Source organism: Lithobates pipiens, unplaced genomic scaffold, assembly GCF_037356315.1.
Source record: "Lithobates pipiens isolate NorthernLeopardFrog02 unplaced genomic scaffold, aLitPip1_a1.2 Scaffold_10, whole genome shotgun sequence".
NCBI classification, from domain to species: domain Eukaryota; kingdom Metazoa; phylum Chordata; class Amphibia; order Anura; family Ranidae; genus Lithobates; species Lithobates pipiens.
Window position 1 is genome coordinate 55,087,384 of NW_027507686.1, and position 17,427 is coordinate 55,104,810.

At 44.5% G+C, this 17,427-nt stretch overlaps 1 protein-coding gene across 1 annotated transcript in view; it reads right to left on the reverse strand.

The window, feature by feature from the left end:
* Positions 1 to 13,523, reverse strand: part of TRADD (TNFRSF1A associated via death domain) — an 87,046-nt gene extending 73,523 nt beyond the window's left edge. The window contains exon 1 of the mRNA XM_077455186.1: positions 13,438 to 13,523. The gene's annotated coding sequence lies outside the window, so the exon portion shown is untranslated. The remainder of the gene's footprint in view (positions 1 to 13,437) is intronic.
* Positions 13,524 to 17,427: the final 3,904 nt, after the last annotated feature.

The window sequence follows — 17,427 nt, forward strand, 5'->3', positions numbered from 1 at the left end:
TGTTGTGTGTTTACACTACACTGATGATCAGTGAGTAAAAAGCTGTAAAAAGCAGCCCATACTCACTGATCATCAGCCGGCTGCAGCGTTCTGCTCTCCTCTCCTCAGCGGTGACTTCCGTGTGAGGAGAGGAGAGCCGATTGCCTAGCAACCGGCTGTTTGTTTACATCACATGACGGCCGTGATTGGACACGGCCATCATGTGATCAGGAGGGCCAATCACAGAGCCCTCCTGCCGATCTGAGATGTGCCGTGTCCGGGTGACACGAGCACATCGGGATCGCGCCGCTGCGCGGACGCGCGCGATCCCGCTACTCCTGAAGGACGTTCCTGAACGTCCTATCAGGAGTAGACGGCTCCCACCCGGCCGTATATATGCATTGGCCGGGTGGGAAGTGGTTAAAGAATATGGCTTTTTTTTTTTTTCATTGGGGGCTTCCCTTGAGCATATTGTGCCACTGTTTCTCCTATTGATTGTTGGTCACAGTGATTGCAAACTTTTATAAATAAACCCAAAGTGTTTTTAACCACATCCCACCTGGCCTATAGCAAAATGACGGGAGGGCGGTGGTTTCATTATCCTGACTTGGCGTCATAATCTGACTCTGACACACCGCATCTCCAATCTTGGTAAGGCTCGGTTCACACAGGGGCGGCACGACTTGCAGCGCGACTCACAGATGCGACCTGCACACGACTTCAGCGGCGACTTGCAAAACGACTTCTGTATAGAAGTCAATGCAAGTCGCCCCAAAAATAGTACAGGAACCTTTTTTCTAAGTCGGAGCTACTTGAGTCGCTCCTATTAGAACGGTTCCATAGTACAGAACGGAGCGCGACTTGTCAGGCGGCTAAGTCGCCTGGACAAGTCGCCCCTGTGTGAACCGAGCCTAGAGAGCCTATGACGTAGACACTTTACCATGAGATCAGCTGTGTCCAATCACAATTGATCACATCGTACACCCGGAAGTTACAGTTATTGGCTTTTCCTCTATTCGCGCTGAAAAGGCATGAGTAGGGCCGATAAGCGGCTCTCCTGACAGGGTGGGTCTGTGCTCATAATTAGCGCATCGATTATCAGTGCAGACCCACCTGGGATGCCAACCCATGCCCACCGGGCATGCCAACCTGTGCCCATCACTGCTGCATATCAGTGCCACTTATCAGTGCCCATCAGTGCTGCATATCAGTGCCCATCCCTGCCATCTATCAGTGCCCATCAATGCTGCATATCCGTGCCGCCTATCAGTGCTGCATATTAGTGCCTCATCATCAGTGCTGCCTCATCAGTGCCCGTCAGTGAAGGAGAAAACATACTTATTTACAAAATTTTATAACGGAAACAAAGAGACTTTTTTTTTTCAAAATTTTCAGTCTTTTTTTTTTATTTCTTTAGCAAAAAATAAAAACCCCAGTGGTGATTAAATACCACCAAAAGAAAGCTCTGTGTGTGGGGAAAAAAAAAGATAAAAATGTCATATGGGTACTGTACAACCGCGCAATTGTCATTTAAATTGCATAGCTCCCAACTGTCCCTGATTTCGAGGGACTGTCCCTGATTTCGAGGGACTGTCCCTGATTTGTAGCAATGTCCCTCTATCCCTCATTCCTCCTCATTTGTCCCTCATTTTGGTCTGATCTATATAGTTGTATGTAAAATTAACTTTTTATCTATCAAAAAGTGTTTTCCAGAGCTAAACCTTTCATCTGATTTCTAAATTGCTGCATTTGTAAATTCCAAAAGCCAATATAAAGGAATAGTAGTGGTAAAAAAAAAAGCCCTTGTGGGTTCAACGAATCCTGTTTTTTTTTTTTTGTACAATTCTCCTTTTAAGGGGGCGTGGGAAGGGGTGTGTCCTATGTCTGCATACTTTTGCTGATAGGTGTCCATCATTCCCATCTCAAAAAGTTGGGAGGTATGAAATTGTGACAGCGCTGAAAGCTGAAAATTGGCCTGGGCAGGAAGGGGGTGAAAGTGCCCGGTATTGAGGTGGTTAATTCTTAACTGGGAAGCCAAGAAATCCCTTTCTTGTAGACAGCTGTGCAAACACAAATTCTAAAGAACTGTATAGCTGCTCCTACACAGATCCCATCCTCTGTCACCCATACGGGAAAATCAGGCACTCGGTCAGAGAGTAGACCAGTTTTAGGTCAAATGTACTGTCTTGGTTTATATCAGTCTGACCCAGTGATTCTCAACCAGCGTTCCATAGAACCCTAGGGTTCCTCCAGAGGTTGCTAGGGGTTCCTTCAGCATTGGGCAATTTCTGCCTCTCAGATAAGTTCCCACTCACACCATTGATCTTTTTAGCTATCTGTAAGAAGGTAAGTCCTCCCAATGACCACAAGTGTAAGGACCATTCTTCTCACTGACCATCACACTAATGTATCATGAGTTGTAGATTTCTATTTTTAGCAGGGGTTCCCCCGAGACCGGAGAACTATTTCAACGTTTCCTCTGTGTTGAAAAGGTTGAGAAAGGCTGGTCTGGTCACTGACCTCACGTGGTCATCATCTGAACCATCTACAAAACCTCCTTCATCAGCTTCTTCCCCCCTTCTCTCCCTCCCAAACACAATCCTGCCACTGCTCCGCGTCTTATGTAATCACAGAAGGATATTAATCTGGCGAACAGCCAGAACTATGAAAACACTATTGGCATCTGTGGCTCTATATCCCTCCACAAATGAAAAAAGTCCCCTGCCTTAGGCTGGCCATACATGGTCGAATTTCAAAGAAATTTCTTTTAAAAATCAGAATATTTGTGTGTTTTGTGTTCAGATGGTGCCACCGTTGATTCGGCCAACCAAGCCTTCAATTTCACCCCATGTTGTTACAGAAAATAATTTTCGTGGCTGGGAATTTTCTTTTCCTTTCGGGGATTTTTCTTTTCATACACCTGCGCATTTCTTTTTTCGATTACATTTCTCGCACGATTCTCCCATCATTGATTAGAAAATCGGTCGTTTTCAAAAAATTTCCAACATGTCCGATTACTCAAATTTGATGGCCACACAAAAATTGGCTGTTGCTGCAGCCCACTAATGAATTTTTTTTCGAAATTTGAACCATGTATGGCCCCCTGCCTTAGGCTGGGTAGATATACCCCGCTGATTATTATGGACAAGTGGTTAAATTTTTTAGATATTCAAACATGGACTGTATATTTGGGGGTGCTGAAATAGCACCTTTAAATCTTCTCAGTGCTCCACCACATAACTGAAAGTGCGCCATCACCTTGTGAAATACCTTGTGAAATGCACGTTCACCTTCATATAAGCCCCAAAAGTAAGGCCAAGTAGGCAGTATAGAACAGGGAGTTGGCCCAACTTTGGGGCTTATATGAAGGTAAGCGCGCTTTTCACAAGGTACGTTGGAGCACTGAGAAGATTTAAAGAGTTATGTCCCGTACACGCGATCGGAATTTTGGTCAGAAAATGCTCTGATGGTTTTCCCGACGGAATTCCAACGGGATTTCACTGAAGCTGCCTTGCGTACACACGCTCACACCAAATTCCGACCGCCAGGAACGCGGTACAACACATACGACAGGACTAGAGAAAGGAAGTTCAATAGCCAGTAGCTAATAGCTTCCATCACGTAGTTGAATTTGAGCATGCAGAAGTTTTTGCGTGTCGGAATTGCATACACACAAACAGATTTTTACATAGGAACTTTTTCCAACCGAAAAATTTAGAACATGCTCTCAATCTTTTGCTGGCCGAAATTTGGCCAGCAAAAGTCTGATGGAGCATACATACATACGATTGCATTTTCCTACCAAAAAATCTCATCGGTCTTTTGCTGGCCGAATTTCCGATCGTGTGTACGCGGCATTACATGCACAGTTGTTACTTATATGAAGACGCACTATTGTTTGAGCACCAGGTTGTGCGGACTACCTTTGGGACTTTTTTTTCCATTACTTTCTATGCACATACAGTTCATCCAGAAAGGATTCACAGCGCTTCACTTTTTCCAAATTTTGTTATAGCCTTATTCTAAAATAGATTCAATTCATTATTTTCCTCAAAATTCTACAAACATTACCCCATAATGACAATGTGAAAAAAGTGTGTTTTAAATCTTTTAAAATGAAATAAAAAGAAAAAAAATAAAATAGAAAAATCCCATGTACATAAATATTCACAGCCTTTGCTCAATACTTTATTGAAGCACCTTTGGCACTAATTACAGCCTCAAGTCTTTTTGAGTATGATGCTACAAGCTTGGCACACCTATTTTTGGGAAGTTTCTCCCATTCTTCTTTGCAGGAAATCTCCAGCTCCATCAGGTTGGATGGGGAGAGTCGGTGCACAGCCAGTTTCCGATCTCTCCAGAAATGTTCAATCTGGTTCAAGTCTGGGCTCTGGCTGGGCCACTCAAGGACATTCACAGAGTTGTCCTGTAGCTACTCCTTTGTTATCTTGGCTGTGTGCTTAGGGTCGTTGTCCTGTTGGAAGATGAACCTTCACCCCAGTCTGAGGTCCAGAGCACTCTGGAACAGGTTTTCATCAAGAATGTCTCTGTACATTGCTGCATTCGTTTTCCCCTCAATCCTGACTAGTCTCCCCACAGTATGATGCTACCACCACCATGCTTCACTATAGGGATATATAGATATTGGCCAGGTGATTAAGCATTGCCTGGTTTCCTCCAGGCTTGACGCTTGCTATTCAGGCCAAAGAGTTCAATCTTTGTTTCAGACCAGAGAATTTTCTTTCTCATGGTCTGAGAGTCCTTCAGGTGCCTTTTGATAGACTCCAAGTGGGCTGTCATGTGTCTTTTACTGAGTAGTGGCTTCCGTATAGCCCCGCTACCATACAAGCCTGATTGGTGGAGTGCTGTAGAGATGGTTGTTCTTCTGGAAGGTTCTCCTCGCTCTCTACAGAGAAACACAGGAGCTCTGTCAGAGTGACCATCGGGTTCTTGGTCACCTCCCTGACTTAGGCCCTTCTCCCCTAATCGCTCACTTTGGCTGGGTGGCCCACTGTGGTGCTTCCAAACTTCTACCATTTACGGATGATGTAGGACACTGTGCTGATTGTGACCTTAAATGCTGCAGACGTTTTCTGTACGCTTCCCCAGATCTGTGCCTTGATACAATCCTCTCTCAAGAGGTCTACAGACAATTCCTTGGACTTCATGGCTTGGTTTGTGCTCTGACATGCACTGTTAACTGTGGGACCTTCTATAGACAGGTGTGTGCCTTTCCAAATCATGTCCAATCAACTGAATATATCACAGATGGACTTCAATCAAGTTGTACAAACATCTCAAGGATGATCAGTGGAAACAGGAGGCACGTGAGCTCAATTTTGAGCGTCATGCCAAAGGCTGCGAATACTTATATACATGGGATTTTTTTTCGTTTTTCATTTTTAATAAATTTACAAAGATTTCCCTCAAACTTCTTTGTTGTCATTGTGGGGTATTGTTTGGAGAATGTTGAGGAAAATAATGTATTTAATCCATTTTGTAGGCTGTAACATAACAAAATGGGGAAAAAGTGAAGCGCTATGAATACTTTCCAGATGAACTATACAGTGCCTTGCAAAAGTATTCAACCCCCTTGGCTTTTTTACCTATTTTGTTACAGCCTTTAGTTCAATGTTTTTTTAATCTGAATTCTATACGATGGATCAGAACACAATAGTCTAAGTTGGTGAAGTAAAATTACAAAATATATACATAAAACTATTTTTCAGAAATAAAAAAATGATAGTTGGCATGTGCGGATGTATTCACCCCCTTTGTTATGAAGCCCATAAAAAGCTCTGGTGCAACCAATTATCTTCAGAAGTCACATAATTAGTGAAATGATGTCCACCTGTGTGCAGTCTAAGTGTCACATGATCTGTCATTACATATGCACAACTTTTTGAAAGGCTCCAGAGGCTGCAACACCTAAGCAAGAGGCACCACTAACCAAACACTGCCATAAAGATCAAGGAACTCTCCAAACAAGTAAGGGACAATGTTGTTGAGAAGTACAAGTCAGGGTTAGGCTTTAAAAAATATCCAATTCTTTGATGATCCCTAGGAGCACCATCAAATCTATCATAACCAAATAGAAAGAACATGGCACAACAGCAAACCTGCCAAGAGACAGCCGCACACCAAAACTCATGGACCGGGCAAGGAGGGCATTAATCAGAGTCAGCACAGAGACCTAAGGTAACCCTGGAGGAGTTCCACAGCAGAAACTGGAGTATCTGTACATAGGACGACAATAAACCGTACGTTCCATAGAGTTGGGCTTTATGGCAGAGTGGCCAGAAGAAAGCCATTACTTTTAGCAAAAAACAAAATGGCACGTTTTGAGTTTGCGAAAAGACATGTGGAAGACTTCCAAAATGTATGGAGGAAGGTGCTCTGGTCTGATGAGACTAAAATTTAACTTTTAGGCCATCAAAGAAAAGTTATGTCTGGAGCAAACCCAACACATCACATCACCCAAAGAACACCATCCCCACTGTGAAACATGGTGGTGGCAGCATCCTGCTGTGGGGATGTTTTTCAGCAGTCGGGACTGAGAAACTGGTCAGAGCTGAGGGAAAGATGGATGGTGCTAAATACAGGGACATTCTTGAGCAAAACCTGTACCACTCTGTGATTAGAGGTTGGACGAAGGTTCACCTTCCAGCAGGACAATGACCCCAAACACACTGCTAAAGCAGCACTTGAATGGTTTAAGGGGAAACATGTAAATGTGTTGGAATGGCCTAGTCAAAGCCCAGACCTCAATCCAATAGAAAATCTGTGGTCAGACTTAGATTGCTGTTCACATGCAAACCATCCAACTTGAAGGAGCTAGAGCAGTTTTGCAAGGAGGGATGGGCAAAAAAAGGAGTATTGACTTTAGGGCGGGGGGGGTGAATATTTTATGCACATTAACTTTTTCTGTTATGTTGTCCTATTTGTTGTTTGCCTCACAATAATAATAATAATAAAAAAATCTTCAAAGTTGTGGTTGTGGGAATGTTCTGTAAATTAAATGATGAAAATCCTCGAACAATCCATGTTAATTCCAAGTTGTGAGGCAACAAAACAAAAAAAAAAGCCAAGGGGGTGAATACTTTTGCAAGGCACTGTATGTATGTATGTTTGTCTATTTAGGAATATTGAGCAGCGCTATCACATCACTAATATTATACTTGAATCCTATGTGGGAACACACATATAGTGATAGCAGCAGCCATTCACTATAGTTAGGATTAGGTGACAGTGCACAACACACACATTAGCCTTGAATCTCCTTAAAGGAGCACAGACAGCAATAAAAACTGACAGGTGTTCTAACCCCTTTCCACTATATCCAAAACTAAAAAAAAATGCTATCAGTGATCCTTTAAGGCTCTAATCATGTGGCTTGCAAAAAAAAAAAAAAAAAAACTCATAGAAACGTATCAGTCTGGAGGCTCACATGCAAACTAGGGGGATGGTTCCCCCCTGCGCCCCTTATGGACTGGTCGACTCCTGCTATGGACCCAGCATTAATCATGATGGTGTCAGTACCTTAAGCTGGCCATACACCATACAATTTTCTTATTCAATTTCCTTTAGATTTACCTTCAACTGTGTGGTACAAGGGCCTGTTTGATTGCACACAAATTGAAAGTGTTTCGATTTGACCTCATATTATATGGTTTTGGTAAATCTAAAGGAAATCTATAGAAGAAAATTGTATAATGTATGGCCAGCATTAGACCTCTTTCACATTGAGGAGCTTTTCAGGCGTTTTAGCAATAGAAATAGTACCTGAAAAGCGCCTCTCATGCCTCCCGAGTGTTTTCACACTGGGGTGGTGCACTTGTGGGACAGGAAAAAAAGTCCTGCAAGTGCATTTTTGGGGCAAAATGCCCTGCTTATTGAAATAAATGGGCAGGCACATCGGGAGCTTTTAACCCATTCTAAAACTAGCGACGCTTTACCGCTAACACACCCCCACCCCAGTGTGAAAGTAGCCTTAGAACGCTGGAGCATGGGGGAGAAGAGCAGGGACCAGTCTAGCAATGCGATGGAGCAGAGGATCAGGTAAGTAAATTTACTTTAACCGCATACCGAACAGCCGCCGTAGTTGTACTGCGGCAAAATGGCTCGGCTGTGCGAATCGCCACTAGGGGTTGCATGTGCACCCCCTGCTCGCCCACGTCTACAGAGTATGAACAGACAATCTGTCATCTCCCCTACACAGTCCCCTTCCCCCTTCAGTTAGAACTTGTACTAGGATACACTTAACCCCATCACTGCCCCCTAGTGGTTAACTGCCAGTGACATTTTTACAGTAATGAATGCAATTTTATAGCACCGATCGCTGTAAAAATGCCAGTGGTCCCAAAAATGTATCAAAATTGTCCGCCATAATGTCGCAGTCCCGATAAAAATCGCAGATCGCCACCATTACTAGTAAAAAAAATAATAATAATAAAAAAAAACGATCCCCTATTTTGTAGACTCTATAACTTTTGCACAAACCAATCAATATACGCTTATTGCGATTTTTTTTTTTTTTTTGTAGAAGAATACACATCAGCCTAAACTGAAGAAAAAATAAATTTTTATATATATTTTTCAGGGATATTAAAGCAAAAATAAAAAATATTGTGTTTTTTTTCAAAATTGTCACTCGTTTTTTTGTTTATAGCGCAAAAAATAAAAACCGCAGAGGTAATCAAATACCACCAAAAGAAAGCTCTATTTGTGGGAAAAAAAGGACGTCAATTTTGTTTGGATGCAACGTCACACGACCGCACAATTGTCAGTTAAAGAGACGCAGTGCTGAATCGCAAAAAGTGCTCTGGTCAGGAAGAGGGTAAAATCTTCCAGGGCTGAAGCGGTTAACAAGTCCCTAAGGTTCACATTTCATCATCACATCTGCATTTTTTTTTTTGTGCATTTGTAGATCCACAAATAAACACCGCAATTTATTTCACCATATTTCCTTTGGGTCTACTTCACATCTATGCAGTTTCCTGCAATGCGTTTTTTTGGAACTTTTTACACACAGCACGGTGTGTTTTTGGCTCCATAGACTTCCATGGAATTGCCACAACATGTATGTTCATGTGTTTTTGGTGTGTTTTCCTGCATGGCAACAGACACCTCGACTTCCCAAAAAACGTGAAATGCATCAAAAATGCAAAACGCACCGGAAAACATGCTATAAAAACGCATCAACTGCACATGCTTAGATGTGAATCAATTCGTCCTCTTTAGGCTTCATGTACACTGCAGTAACTTGAATTTGCATGTTTTTTTTTTTTGGCAAAGCTCCTAAACTCATCACCATAAAAGCCTGTGTGTCCATGTACATGTAGGCTTTTAGGATCATTGGAGTTGGATCTAGCTAAGCAATTAATTCTGGCAGTGTGTAGCAAAGATTAAATCCACTAATGTCACGCAAGTGGGTGGGCTCGGGGTGCAGTGCTCTGTGCCCCGGGTTCACCCTTTTTTTAAACCATTTAGAGCCTCAGGCTCTAATCATGTGCTTAAAAAAAAAAAAACTCCATTGGAATCAATGCGTCCGGTGCCCTACATTTAGATTAGGGGCCGGACGCATGGTTTAAGGAGTGGTGTCCTAATGAATGGGCGGCTCATGAATGAAAAAGGTCTGCCAACCGGCTCCCAAACAGCACTCTCAGCTTATGGCAGAGATCGATGACCGGAGTGTTCTGGCAGGGGGACCATCCTCCTATCAAAACACAATAGCTCAGCTGGGGGGGAGATCACTGTACTAACATCGGATTGTTAGTACAACGACCGGAGCTGGCAGTTTTTTTTCTGAAAAATCACTAGTAGTGTGTACCAGGCTTTAAAGCTGAATTTTGATCCATATATGGCCAGCTTTTGTAACCCAGAGTTAGCTGATAGCGAGCTATTGCTGATGTGGTGGAGCAGCTCCAGGCTCTGGAATAATCCTGACAATATTGTCGAGATCCCCTCAGCTTCCTGATCAACAGTTGGTTCTGCTGCTCAATGACTCAGCTGCTCCCATCTCTTCCACATTGTGGTGCTTCAGTGGGCATTGGAAGAGCAGAGACCAGGTGACTGACAGGGAATTGAGCGATCAGCGGTCATGCGACCGCTCGGTTCTCATTATATTAGACCTGACAGCTGCAACATAGAGGTAAGTATCTTGGCTTTTTTTTTTTTCATAAGCCCTTTACATTGGAGCGATTTGTCATGTGATTTGACAGGTCAAATCGAATAACAAGTCGCATCCTATTTCCGGCAATGACAGTGTTCAAATTGATACGTTGCCGGCTTTGCAGTGCCGCATCGATTTGAAAATGTGGCATATGCACTACTTTTGGTGATTTCAGGTGCGACTTCAATAGACATCATTGCATGAAGCCGCACAGATGTCTTCAAAGTCGCACTGAGATGTGGCTTTGAAATCACGCAATTTTAGGTGAAATGGCATCGATTTCAAAGCCGCGCTCAATGTGAACGAGGGCTATGAGCTCCAACTCTGGATCTGGATTGAGCTTTCAGGGAGTTCTGTCTAAAATAGGCACGCTGACCTCTGTATGGAAATTCCGGCGCTGGGCTGTCTCTACTTTCTGAGACATGGACCTTGAACAATCGCGCCAATCACATAAGACGGGGGAAGTCTTAGACCTTCATACTTGCTCTGTCGGTGATTTAGGCCTCATTCCCACAGCTACTGACACCTGTACAGCATGAATGGGCCATGCAGGTGCTGCGTGCCGACAGCCCATTCAGGTCAATGGGGATGCAGCGGCTGCATGGGCACAGCTCCTCCCAATCTGACAGCTGTGTGGGTGTAAGTGAGTGGATCTGCTTACCTGCATGGCTGCAAATTTAGGATGCACGGCTGCTGCATCCCCATTGACTTGAATGGGCTGTCTGCCTGCAGCACCTAGCAGCTCATGCCACATAAACACTCAGCCCATTCACAGATTATAGGTGTCAGTACCTGTGTGAATGAGACCCAAGGGTGGCCATATACACTACAATCTGATTGTACAATCTAGTTTAACCAAGAGGTCTCCAATCCTAAAGGGTCAGTTTACTGTCCTTCACACTTTGGGGGGGCCAGTTGGGAGTAGAAAATGTCAGTGGGAGGAATAGTGCCCCATCATTGGAGTCAGTGGGCGGAATAGTGCCCCATTTCGAAGTCAGTGGGAAGAATAGTGCCCCATCGTTGGTTTCAGTGGGAGGAATAGTGCCTCATCATTAGTGTCAGTGGGAGGAATAGTGCCCCATCATTGGTGTCAGTGGGAGGAATAGTGCCCCATCATTGGTGTCAGTGGGAGGAATAGTGCCTCATCGTTGGTTTCAGTGGGTGGAATAGTGCCCCATCATTGGTGTCAGTGGGAGGAATAGTGCCCCATTATTGGAGTCAGTGGGAGGAATAGTGCCCCATTATTGGAGTCAGTGGGAGGAATAGTGCCCCATCATTGGTGTCAGTGGAAGGAATAGTGCCTCATCATTGGTGTCAGTGGGGGAATAGTGCCCCATCATTGGTGTCAGTGGGGGGAATAGTGCCTCATCGTTGGAGTCAGTGGGGGAATAGTGTCCCATCATTGGTGTCAGTGGGGGAATAGTGCCCCATTATTGGTATCAGTGGGGAGAATAAAGCTCCGAGGGACAGATAGAGTCAAGCATAGGATCACATCCAGCCCACAGGACACAGTTTGGAGACCACTGACCAAACTATGTGGTATGAGAACATTTTTTACAATCCGTGCACCTTCTATCCAATTGCACAGATCCTTACATTAAATAGCTGTTTGAGATTGTACAATCACATTGTATAGTATATGGCTAGCTTTAGGCCTCATTCACACTTGTGCAACATAAAAATTGTGCGATTTCCATTGCGACTTTACCATGCGACTCGATTGGACATTGATGCAATTTTGACGCAACTTTGGATGAGTGCAACTTATGAAGAATGTAAAAATGTGTTCTGTTTCTTTATTTTCTAAAGAATTCCAAATTTTCAAAACGATTGGAATTTGAATCAGTCGAAAATTGATCGACCGATTCGAATTCTGTGTGAAGAATAGCTAGTTGCTAAGAAGCGGGATGGGAAGTCGGCCGCCACGTACTTAACAACCGATGACTCATCAGCTGTCAGCGGGGTTACTCCCTGACAGCTGAATGTAAAAAAAAAAAGAATGCTGGCAATAAAAAAAAAACGCAGTGGGGTCCCCTTCATGCATACCAGACCCGATTTTAAGGGGAACCCCCAAAATCCATCTTAGATTTTTAACCAAGCATGCGGCCTGACAGATCAGGAAAGGGGATCAGAGGAGTGAGCACCCCCCTTCCTGAACTATACCAGGCCACATGCCCTCCACATGGGGGGGGGGACTGAGCTCGCTCCCCCCTAACAGTCAGCTATTCTGCACACAGAATTCAAATCGGTCGATCAATTTTCTTCACTTTCATGTGACTTTTGCAGGTTTACAATCACGGACGCTCAACCTGCGGCCCTCCAGCTGAAGCAGAACTACAAGTCCCAAGAGACATTGCAAGCCACTGACAGTTACAAGCATGACTCCTAAACACAGAGGCATGATGGGACTTGTAGTTCCACAACAGCTGGAGGGCCACAGGTTGAGCACCCATGGTACACTGAAGTCTTTGGACCTCAAGTCGCATTAAAGTCAGACCACAGTAGTGCAGGAACCCCTCTGAAGTCGCACAGATACGAATGGTCCTCACAGGGAAACATGGGGTGCAACTTGGGGGGGGCAAAGTCGCATGACAAGTTGCACAAGTGTGAATGAGGACTTAGAGACGATTGGATCACCTTTACCTGTGAGATGACACAATCCACACCCTATGACAAGGTATACTGTAGGTTGACGTGAGTTTTATACAATGACCTACCTGGACGGGAAATCTGAGCCATAGATGTATAGAGCCGATCCTCCGTCTCAGAGGTGCCCCATACACACCATCAGATTTTCTGCTAATTCTTTCCTTCAGATTTACCAAAACCATATAATAGGAGGTCAAACCTTAGGAGTTTCATTGTATATGTAATCAGGCAGGCCCTTGCACTACATGGTTTTGGTAAATCTGAAGGAAAAACTCTGCAGAAAATCTGATAGTGTGTATGGGGCATAACAGTGGTGGGATTGTTCCTCGAAGTCATGGTGTGTATGAGGATCCCTGAGTCATGATCGCAGATCCTCGCTCTCATTGGTGACAACCAATCACATTCCTCATATACAAAACTCAACTTTCTGGAACTTCTGGTCCTACAGGAGCACCGATCGTACAAAGTGCTAGATGGGACTAAAAGGGGGCGATCCCTACACACCGGCTACATAATAATACTATGAGCTGCACCGCACAGGAAGGAAATCGCACAATCACGGCGGTCACAGAATCCCCCCTGTCTACACCCAGCGGACACCCCGCACCCAATATACACTCATTTAACCCCTTGTTTACCTGTCTTCCCAATTCCCAGCAGAGGGTAACCTCTTCCGTCCTTGCATGCAGCTCACACCCGACCAGTGACACTCCTGCTCCGCCCACTTAACTCTCACACTGCCAGGGGACAGCTTCTTCCATAAACACTCAATTCTAATACTTAGAAGACGCATGTCACCTACAGCGTTCAACCCATTTTAATTCTGTACGCCGATTTCTATGTCAGTAGTCAATGGAAACCAAAACCAGCGATCGCAGCAAGATTCTGCAGAACATTCTACAACCAATCCAGGAAAGCAACCAAAACAAGAGATCTCTTTTTTTGGTTGGCTTCTAAAGCATTCACACTGCTCCGTTGTAAAACCGCGTATGCGTTTTTGATGCGTTTCCAGTGTGTTTGCTGGTTGCCTGACATCAGCAAACACCTATGAATTATGGACTTAAGGAAAAAAAAGAACACAACCGCGGTAGCGTTTTGGATGCAATTTTCAGCCTGGGTTCACAATGGTCCGATGCGGGAACCAGCGTGATTACAGCGCCGATTCCTGCATTGCATCTCTCCCATAGGCAGTTCACACTGCCCTCTGCGAACTGCTGCGGGTGTCAATACAATGTTAGGCAGGGTTCCCACTGCTGTGATGTCCGAGACCGGATGTGATTCGCACCGCACTGCAGTGCAAATCACATGCGATATCTGTGCGATGCGATTTCAGCCATACAGATAGTAGGCAGGGTTCCCACTGCTGCGATGTCCGAGATTGGATGTGATTCACACCGCACAGCAGTGCAAATCACATACGATATCTGTGCGATGCGATTTCAGCCATACAGATAGTAGGCAGGGTTCCCACTGCTGCGATGTCCGAGATTGGATGTGATTCACACCGCACAGCAGTGCAAATCACATACGATATCTGTGCGATGCGATTTCAGCCATACAGATAGTAGGCAGGGTTCCCACTGCTGCGATGTCCGAGATTGGGTGTGATTCACACCGCACAGCAGTGCAAATCACATACGATATCTGTGCGATGCGATTTCAGCCATACAGATAGTAGGCAGGGTTCCCACTGCTGCGATGTCTGAGATTGGATGTGATTCACACCGCACTGCAGTGCAAATCACATGCGATATCTGTGCAATGCGATTTCAGCCATACAGATAGTAGGCAGGGTTCCCACTGCTGCGATGTCCGAGATCGGATGTGATTTGCACCGCACTGCAGTGCAAATCACATGCGATATCTGTGCGATGCGATTTCAGCCATACAGATAGTACTCACATTGCATTCGGACAGGACCCTTTCTTTGGTCCGCAGTAGAATGGGTGTTCACACCATGCGATCCGATTCCTGTCCGAGTTTGCATATCGCACTGCGATATGCGAACTGATTTGGGGGTGTCATTAACTTCTATGTGACACTCCCAGCAGTTCGCACAGGGAAGTGTGAACTGCCGCCGGGAGAAATGCGATGCGGGAACCTGCAGTAGAATCGCAGCAGTGGGACCCGGTATTGACACCCCCAGATCGGTTCACAGATCGCAGTGCGAACTCGCACAGGAATCGGATTGCATAGGTGAGAACACCCAATGCAATCCGTTTCTTGTGCTGGGAAAAAACAAGTCCCTGCACCTTTTTCTGTGCAAATCCAAAGCGAGTTCAGACATATGTGTTAAAACGTGCATGCTGAAATGCATCTGGAACAGATCTGGAGTGAGTTTTCGTAGTGTGAACCGGCCCTCAATGTATTTCAATGGGGATGTGCGTTTTTAGTACAGTTTTAGGGCCAGTTCACACCACATGCAGTCCAGTGTGTTTTTTTTCTGCATCAAAAAAAGTAGGCTATATGGTTTCCAGTGGCATAGTTGACAACAGTGCGGCCAGTTCCAGGAAAAAAAAGTAGATGCTGCATTTTTCCTGCTCTGTACTGGAACACAGTAAAATGCATCAAAAACGCACCAGAACACATCAAAAAAGCAGAGTACAGTGAAAAAAAAATAGAAAAAAGAAAGCATCTGGATTGCCCCTGGAAACTCAACAAAAACGCGCTGGAATGCATCAAAATTGTGTTTAAAACACACATGCAGAAAAGCACCCAGAACAGAAGTGCAGTGCGTTTTTGTGATGTGACCTGGTCCTCAATGTATTTCAATGGGGAGGTGAGTTTTTGGTATGATTTTAGGGTTGGGTCACACCACAAAAACGCACTACATATCTGTTCCAGGAGCATTTCTGCATGCATGTTTTTAACAAATGTGTTGTGATTTTGGTGTGTTTTTGATGCGTTTCTGGATGCAATCCAGATGCTTTTTTTCTTCTTTTTTCTCACTGTGCTGGGGTCCAGTGCGTTTTAAATGCATTTTTAATCCAGTGCATTCCTGTGATTTACCACATTCTAGTAATCCAGTGCAGGAAAAATGCAGCATTTTTCTTTTTCTGGAACTGACTGCACTGCTGTGAACTATGCCATTGCAAACCCTTTTTGCGATTTCAGAGACATCTGTGCGGGTTGCTGCACAGACATCTATGGAAATCGCACCCCGAAGTCACCAAAAGTAGTACAGAAACTACCTTCGGGAATCGGTGCGGCGCTGCAAATGTAGTGTCGCACAGATTCGGACAGTGCCATTGCTGGCAGTTGTCAAATCGCATGCAAAATCAGTGGCTATTGCCCACAATGGAACCATCCAAATTGGTGCAACGCCAAGTTTGAGGAGCTGCACCAATTTCCAATAGTAGTTTCTGTACTACTTTTGGCGATTTCAGGTGCGATTTCAATAGACATCTGTGCAGGAAAGCTGACATGCGGGAATGAAATCGCAACTCGCATGATTTCAATCCCGCAGCAGTGTGAACCTGGGCTAATCGCACCAGAACCTGTAAAGAGAACTGCCCCGCACTGCAAACCGCAGCTGGACATATGTGAAGCCAGCTTTAGGCTGCATTCACACCTAGGCACCTTGAATCGCAGGTGGGATCACCGCCATTCTGCCTGCAATTACCATTACTTCTCAATGGTACCCCAATCGCGGTGGGATTTTGCTGCCCGATAAATTGCGCGGCAATCACGTCAAAGCGTGGAGCTGTCGCCCTAAAAGCAGCTCCAGTTCCTTTTTGAGCAACAAGCTTCACAGGTTGTGATTTTGCTGCGATTGCAGCGCAATTCATCGTGGCAAAAGTCGCACCAAGATTGGGGTGCCATTATGTAGCGATGGCATTGCAAATGCAATATTTTTTAACAATATTTTACCAAATCGTGGGCAGAATGTCGGCAAACTGCATGCGATTCAAGTTGCCTAGCTGTGAGTGCATTCCGGCTGTGTTTCTGCATGCACATTTTTGATGCATTCCAGTACGTTTGTAACACATTTTTGATGCGTTTTCAATGTGTTCCAGTGCATTCCCCCCCCCCCCCCCCAAAGTGTCCTGTTTATTTTTTTATTTATTTTTTGCTGTAAAATGTTTCGGCGCATTATTTATACGTTTTTTTTCCGGCGCATTCTTTATGCGTTGTGCCATGTTCCAGTGCAGTTCCATGCAGAAAAAAATGCAGCATGTTCTACTTTTAACTGCACTGGTGTGAACTTTGTCCCTGAAAACCAGGAAACCTCCTGTCCATGCATTTTTAATGCAGAAAACAACCCCAAACACTGTGCTGCATGTGGAGTGAAGCAGCCTTTAGGGTCACAATACATGTTCCAATCTGATTGTACAATCTCCTATATTCTAGCCATACGCTATGCAATCTCCTTTATATCTGCCAACAACCATGTAATAAATGGGCCTCTGCAATTGGATAGATATTGATTGGATTGGAAAGGTTCGTCCTCATATAACAAAGGAAAATGGTAAAGGAAAAAGCGACACAGATTGTAGTGTGTATGGCTAGCCTTGGATCTATCAACAACTCTGTAGGGAAAAACTGGCTAGATTTTCACAGAAAAATGTATACGGAAGTTTGAAGCGATTGTAAACGATCACCTTGTAAAATAACCCCTTCAGATTAAA